Below are 9152 nucleotides of genomic sequence, written 5' to 3' on the forward strand. Positions count from 1 at the left end.
ATACAATTTTTCAATCAACTTGAGAATATGATGAACAAATCGAAACAAATTTGGCATGGAAAGATATTTGGATACCAGAAAAAGTTCTATGATTGTTTGTAGACCCCTCCCTATTTCCATTGAGAGGATCAGAAGAGAGGATAACTGGAGAAATATTCGAGCAAATGGAACAAAATTTGACATGAGAAAATATTTGGCTACGGTGAAAAACTCTACGATTGTTTGAGATCCCTTCCTGATCCTAGAGATAGAAAGTGGGGAGGACCATGCACTTCTTTGAAGATATCGAGAGTTAATCAGCCGAAATGCACCGAACTTTGTATGAGGTTTTTTTTATTTGCGACACTCTGCCATTCTCTCACCATTTTGCCATTCGTGTCACCTTTAAATATAATGTACACCTGATTATTCTTTAAAAGATTGTTTTGACGTGTAAAAAACTAAATCGTTTAAAAAAGTTTCAAATCAACCGGGCAAAAATCATCGCTCATTTCGAGTAAACTAATACCAAAAAATCAAAATTTCAATCAAATTTCCATCAAGTTAACAAGGTGTAGCAAAGCACACAGAGTCAGCAGCAAGTCTTTAATAAAAAAAAACTTTCAGGGCAGGTCTCTTTTAATCGGGTTAAGTTTAAAAAAAAAAACTAAATTTAATTTAAGTTTCAGAAACTATTATGATTGTCAACCGTGTTCCCTATCGCATTTTTATAAGGAATTTCAGGCATTCGTCCCTCTACCCCACCACAATGTATTTATTCAATACAATGCTGTTTAAAATTTAGAATACTAGAACTACAAAAAACTCTTGTAACCTTACAACAATTCCTCGATAGTATAGTGGTCAGTATCCCCGCCTGTCACGCGGGAGACCGGGGTTCGATTCCCCGTCGGGGAGAAAATTCTTTTACTGCTGGTTGCTCAGCTAACTTATTTTTAATTCTTGAATGAATTAAGATGTAACAATTTTCAAAACACATCAAAGTACATATATCTGAATTTTTAATTTGAATACTTCATTTAAAATTTATATTTTCAACTAATTCAGCTTTTCAATGTACACGAAAATTTATCAGAAAACCAAATTTACATCTGTTTCTGTCAATTTTGTTTCTTGAATAAATGACATGCTCAAGCTAAGAATCAAAAGCTAAGACTCGAAATTCAAATGAAACTTCCAACAACGGGTCGCCCATCAAGGAGGGTGACCACAGCCATGAAGCGCCTATCCAAGAACGGAAGATGAAGGACTTACGTAGGATACACTGTTCCAGAACCGACCGGGCTGTCCCCGGAGAATTGTTCAATTATTTTTAATGAATTGAATCATGACAGTTTTGTCAGTGGAGCTTATTCCGTTTATGTTGAATTGAGCCTGCCGGGCAAGAAGTGGAACAGGGACCAGGGAAAAACGTGGCCGGCCATTGAATTGAAGGGACCCAGTCGTAGGCAGAGGCATTAATCGGCCACAGTGATTCCCGGGGAAACTCTGGAATGAAATTTTAACTACTTAAGCTCTTCATCAGCTTCCGTTCCACATAAAATGGGAATTGTGAAGGACCAACAAACGGTCATCTGTACGTACATACAATCGTTATCTGCCCGAACAGGTGTGGGATTTGCAACAGCTTTGCCCCGGAACAGAACCACCTCTCTAGCCTAGTCTAGCTCCAAATGTGCTGTCTCACTCGTTGGAAAATCGGAGAGGATTTTCCGATTCACCATGTGGAACGATGCCTATAGAATATTAATGAATTTTCATTCAGATCATTCGGCATGCTAACGCTCTGGTTGATGTTTATTGCAACAAGTTGCTCGATTCTGGTCGATTGAGTATAATTATGAATACTTAATGCATTTTATTTCTAAAATTCGTAATCACACGTTTCAACAATCGGTCGGGGGAAAAATAAAAAGCTCGATTTGTAGGTCCCAAAAAACAGCATCAGATCTTACTTTCCAAATTAAAAAAAAGTCTTTCCAATTTATACTCCGAAAACAGTTTGAATGGTTTTTGTGAAGATATCCAGTCAAATTTAGTCAACAAATATCAACAATGAATAAAATAAACAATAATAAACAAAAATTACAAAAGAAACAAAAATTACAAAAATGACAAAAATGACAAAAATGACAAAAATGACAAAAATGACAAAAATAACAAAAATGACAAAAATAACAAAAATGACAAAAATGACAGAAAAGACAAAAATGACAAAAATGACAAAATAACAAAAATGACAAAAATGACAAAAAAGACAAAAATGACAAAAATGACAAAAATGACAAAAATGACAAAAATGACAAAAATGACAAAAATGACAAAAATGACAAAAATGACAAAAATGACAAAAATGACAAAAATGACAAAAATGACAAAAATGACAAAAATGACAAAAATGACAAAAATGACAAAAATGACAAAAATGACAAAAATGACAAAAATGACAAAAATGACAAAAATGACAAAAATGACAAAAATGACAAAAATGACAAAAATGACAAAAATGACAAAAATGATAAAAATGGCAAAAATGACAAAAATTACAAAAACGACAAAAATGACCAAACTAACAAAAATGACAAAAATTACAAAAATTACAAATAATACCAAAATGACAAAAATAACAAAATGTACAAAAACTACAAAAATGACAAAAATTACAAAAATTACAAAAAGTACCAAAATTACAAAAATTACAAAAATTAAAATAATTACAAAAACGACAAAAATGACAAAAACGACAAAAATGACAAAAATGACAAAAATGACAAAAATGACAAAAATGACAAAAATGACAAAAATGACAAAAATGACAAAAATGACAAAAATGACAAAAATGACAAAAATGACAAAAATGACAAAAATGACAAAAATGACAAAAATGACAAAAATGACAAAAATGACAAAAATGACAAAAATGACAAAAATGACAAAAATGACAAAAATGACAAAAATGACAAAAATGACAAAAATGACAAAAATGACAAAAATGACAAAAATGACAAAAATGACAAAAATGACAAAAATGACAAAAATGACAAAAATGACAAAAATGACAAAAATGACAAAAATGACAAAAATGACAAAAATGACAAAAATGAAAAATGACAAAAATGACAAAATGACAAAAATGACAAAAATGACAAAAATGACAAAAATGACAAAAATGACAAAAATGACAAAAATGACAAAAATGACAAAAATGACAAAAATGACAAAAATGACAAAAATGACAAAAATGACAAAAATGACAAAAATGACAAAAATGACAAAAATGACAAAAATGACAAAAATGACAAAAATGACAAAAATGACAAAAATGACAAAAATGACAAAAATGACAAAAATGACAAAAATGACAAAAATGACAAAAATGACAAAAATGACAAAAATGACAAAAATGACAAAAATGACAAAAATGACAAAAATGACAAAAATGACAAAAATGACAAAAATGACAAAAATGACAAAAATGACAAAAATGACAAAAATGACAAAAATGACAAAAATGACAAAAATGACAAAAATGACAAAAATGACAAAAATGACAAAAATGACAAAAATGACAAAAATGACAAAAATGACAAAAATGACAAAAATAACAAAACTGACAAAAATGACAAAAAGGACAAAAATGACAAAAATGACAAAAATGACAAAAATGACAAAAATGACAAAAATGACAAAAATGACAAAAATGACAAAAATGACAAGAATGACAAAAATGACAAAAATGACAAGAATGACAAAAATGACAAAAATGACAAAAATGACAAAAATGACAAAAATGACAAAAATGACAAAAATGACAAAAATGACAAAAATGACAAAAATGACAAAAATGACAAAAATGACAAAAATGACAAAAATGACAAAAATGACAAAAATGACAAAAATGACAAAAATGACAAAAATGACAAAAATGACAAAAATGACAAAAATGACAAAAATGACAAAAATGACAAAAATGACAAAAATGACAAAAATGACAAAAATGACAAAAATGACAAAAATGACAAAAATGACAAAAATGACAAAAATGACAAAAATGACAAAAATGACAAAAATGACAAAAATGACAAAAATGACAAAATGACAAAAATGACAAAAATGACAAAAATGAAAAATGACAAAAATGACAAAAATGACAAAACTGACAAAAATGACAAAACTGACAAAAATGACAAAAATGACAAAAATGACAAAAATGACAAAAATGACAAAAATGACAAAAAATGACAAAAATGACAAAAATGACAAAAATGACAAAAATGACAAAAATGACAAAAATGACAAAAATGACAAAAATGACAAAAATGACAAAAATGACAAAAATGACAAAAATGACAAAAATGACAAACATGACAAAAATGACAAAAATGACAAAACTGACAAAACTGACAAAACTGACAAAACTGACAAAAATGACAAAAATGACAAAAATGACAAAAATGACAAAAATGACAAAAATGACAAAAATGACAAAAATGACAAAAATGACAAAAATGACAAAAATGACAAAAATGACAAAAATGACAAAAATGATAAAAATGACAAAAATGACAAAAATGACAAAAATGACAAAAATGACAAAAATGACAAAAATGACAAAAATGACAAAAATAACAAAAAAGAAAAATGACAAAAATGACAAAAAATGACAAAAATGACCAAGAATGACAAAAATGACAAAAATGACAAAAATGACAAAAATGACAAAAATGACAAAAATGACAAAAATGACAAAAATGACAAAAATGACAAAAATGACAAAAATGACAAAAATGACAAAAATGACAAAAATGACAAAACTGACAAAAATGACAAAAATGACAAAAATGACAAAAATGACAAAAACGACAAAAATGACAAAAATGACAAAAATGACAAAAATGACAAAAATGACAAAAATGACAAAAATGACAAAAATGACAAAAATGACAAAAATGACAAAAATGACAAAAATGACAAAAATGACAAAAATGACAAAAATGACAAAAATGACAAAAATGGAAAAAATGACAAAAATGACAAAAATGACAAAAATGACAAAAATGACAAAAATGACAAAAATGACAAAAATGACAAAAATGACAAAAATGACAAAAATGACAAAAATGACAAAAATGACAAAAATGACAAAAATGACAAAAATGACAAAAATGACAAAAATGACAAAAATGACAAAAATGACAAAAATGACAAAAATGACATAAATGACAAAAATGACAAAAATGACAAAAATGACAAAAATGACAAAAATGACAAAAATGACAAAAATGACAAAAATGACAAAAATGGCAAAAATGGCAAAAATGGCAAAAATGGCAAAAATGGCAAAAATGGCAAAAATGGCAAAAATGACAAAAATGACAAAAATGAAAAAAATGACAAAAATGACAAAAATGACAAAAATGACAAAAATGACAAAAATGACAAAAATGACAAAAATGACAAAAATGACAAAAATGACAAAAATGACAAAAATGACAAAAATGACAAAAATGACAAAAATGACAAAAATGACAAAAATGACAAAAATGACAAAAATGACAAAAATGACAAAAATGACAAAAATGACAAAAATGACAAAAATGACAAAAATGACAAAAATGACAAAAATGACAAAAATGACAAAAATGACAAAAATGACAAAAATGACAAAAATGACAAAAATGACAAAAATGACAAAAATGACAAAAATGACAAAAATGACAAAAATGACAAAAATGACAAAAATGACAAAAATGACAAAAATGACAAAAATGACAAAAATGACAAAAATGACAAAAATGACAAAAATGACAAAAATGACAAAAATGACAAAAATGACAAAAATGACAAAAATGACAAAAATGACAAAAATGACAAAAATGACAAAAATGACAAAAATGACAAAAATGACAAAAATGACAAAAATGACAAAAATGACAAAAATGACAAAAATGACAAAAATGACAAAAATGACAAAAATGACAAAAATGACAAAAATGACAAAAATGACAAAAATGACAAAAATGACAAAAATGACAAAAATGACAAAAATGACAAAAATGACAAAAATGACAAAAATGACAAAAATGACAAAAATGACAAAAATGACAAAAATGACAAAAATGACAAAAATGACAAAAATGACAAAAATGACAAAAATGACAAAAATGACAAAAATGACAAAAATGACAAAAATGACAAAAATGACAAAAATGACAAAAATGACAAAAATGACAAAAATGACAAAAATAACAAAAAAGAAAAATGACAAAAATGACAAAAAATGACAAAAATGACCAAGAATGACAAAAATGACAAAAATGACAAAAATGACAAAAAATGACAAAAATGACAAAAATGACAAAAATGACAAAAATGACAAAAATGACAAAAATGACAAAAATGACAAAAATGACAAAAATGACAAAAATGACAAAAATGACAAAAATGACAAAAATGACAAAAATGACAAAAATGACAAAAATGACAAAAATGACAAAAATGACAAAAATGACAAAAATGACAAAAATGACAAAAATGACAAAAATGACAAAAATGACAAAAATGACAAAAATGACAAAAATGACAAAAATGACAAAAATGACAAAAATGACAAAAATGACAAAAATGACAAAAATGACAAAAATGACAAAAATGACAAAAATGACAAAAATGACAAAAATGACAAAAATGACAAAAATGACAAAAATGACAAAAATGACAAAAATGACAAAAATGACAAAAATGACAAAAATGACAAAAATGACAAAAATGACAAAAATGACAAAAATGACAAAAATGACAAAAATGACAAAAATGACAAAAATGACAAAAATGACAAAAATGACAAAAATGACAAAAATGACAAAAATGACAAAAATGACAAAAATGACAAAAATGACAAAAATGACAAAAATGACAAAAATGACAAAAATGACAAAAATGACAAAAATGACAAAAATGACAAAAATGACAAAAATGACAAAAATGACAAAAATGACAAAAATGACAAAAATGACAAAAATGACAAAAATGACAAAAATGACAAAAATGACAAAAATGACAAAAATGACAAAAATGACAAAAATGACAAAAATGACAAAAATGACAAAAATGACAAAAATGACAAAAATGACAAAAATGACAAAAATGACAAAAATGACAAAAATGACAAAAATGACAAAAATGACAAAAATGACAAAAATGACAAAAATGACAAAAATGACAAAAATGACAAAAATGACAAAAATGACAAAAATGACAAAAATGACAAAAATGACAAAAATGACAAAAATGACAAAAATGACAAAAATGACAAAAATGACAAAAATGACAAAAATGACAAAAATGACAAAAATGACAAAAATGACAAAAATGACAAAAATGACAAAAATGACAAAAATGACAAAAATGACAAAAATGACAAAAATGACAAAAATGACAAAAATGACAAAAATGACAAAAATGACAAAAATGACAAAAATGACAAAAATGACAAAAATGACAAAAATGACAAAAATGACAAAAATGACAAAAATGACAAAAATGACAAAAATGACAAAAATGACAAAAATGACAAAAATGACAAAAATGACAAAAATGACAAAAATGACAAAAATGACAAAAATGACAAAAATGACAAAAATGACAAAAATGACAAAAATGACAAAAATGACAAAAATGACAAAAATGACAAAAATGACAAAAATGACAAAAATGACAAAAATGACAAAAATGACAAAAATGACAAAAATGACAAAAATGACAAAAATGACAAAAATGACAAAAATGACAAAAATGACAAAAATGACAAAAATGACAAAAATGACAAAAATGACAAAAATGACAAAAATGACAAAAATGACAAAAATGACAAAAATGACAAAAATGACAAAAATGACAAAAATGACAAAAATGACAAAAATGACAAAAATGACAAAAATGACAAAAATGACAAAAATGACAAAAATGACAAAAATGACAAAAATGACAAAAATGACAAAAATGACAAAAATGACAAAAATGACAAAAATGACAAAAATGACAAAAATGACAAAAATGACAAAAATGACAAAAATGACAAAAATGACAAAAATGACAAAAATGACAAAAATGACAAAAATGACAAAAATGACAAAAATGACAAAAATGACAAAAATGACAAAAATGACAAAAATGACAAAAATGACAAAAATGACAAAAATGACAAAAATGACAAAAATGACAAAAATGACAAAAATGACAAAAATGACAAAAATGACAAAAATGACAAAAATGACAAAAATGACAAAAATGACAAAAATGACAAAAATGACAAAAATGACAAAAATGACAAAAATGACAAAAATGACAAAAATGACAAAAATGACAAAAATGACAAAAATGACAAAAATGACAAAAATGACAAAAATGACAAAAATGACAAAAATGACAAAAATGACAAAAATGACAAAAATGACAAAAATGACAAAAATGACAAAAATGACAAAAATGACAAAAATGACAAAAATGACAAAAATGACAAAAATGACAAAAATGACAAAAATGACAAAAATGACAAAAATGACAAAAATGACAAAAATGACAAAAATGACAAAAATGACAAAAATGACAAAAATGACAAAAATGACAAAAATGACAAAAATGACAAAAATGACAAAAATGACAAAAATGACAAAAATGACAAAAATGACAAAAATGACAAAAATGACAAAAATGACAAAAATGACAAAAATGACAAAAATGACAAAAATGACAAAAATGACAAAAATGACAAAAATGACAAAAATGACAAAAATGACAAAAATGGCAAAAATGGCAAAAATGGCAAAAATGGCAAAAATGACAAAAATGACAAAAATGACAAAAATGACAAAAATGACAAAAATGACAAAAATGACAAAAATGACAAAAATGACAAAAATGACAAAAATGACAAAAATGACAAAAATGACAAAAATGACAAAAATGACAAAAATGACAAAAATGACAAAAATGACAAAAATGACAAAAATGACAAAAATGACAAAAATGACAAAAATGCCAAAAATGACAAAAATGACAAAAATGACAAAAATGACAAAAATGACAAAAATGACAAAAATGACAAAAATGACAAAAATGACAAAAATGACAAAAATGACAAAAATGACAAA

The 9152-nt window shown here is 25.7% G+C and overlaps 1 non-coding gene across 1 annotated transcript; it reads left to right on the plus strand.

Annotated features, from left to right (window-relative positions):
• Window positions 1-825: 825 nt before the first annotated feature.
• Window positions 826-897, plus strand: Trnad-guc (transfer RNA aspartic acid (anticodon GUC)). Its single transcript has one exon. It is a non-coding gene; the product is annotated as a tRNA-Asp (tRNA).
• Window positions 898-9152: the final 8255 nt, after the last annotated feature.

Source organism: Uranotaenia lowii, chromosome 1 (assembly GCF_029784155.1).
Source record: "Uranotaenia lowii strain MFRU-FL chromosome 1, ASM2978415v1, whole genome shotgun sequence".
NCBI lineage: Eukaryota > Metazoa > Arthropoda > Insecta > Diptera > Culicidae > Uranotaenia > Uranotaenia lowii.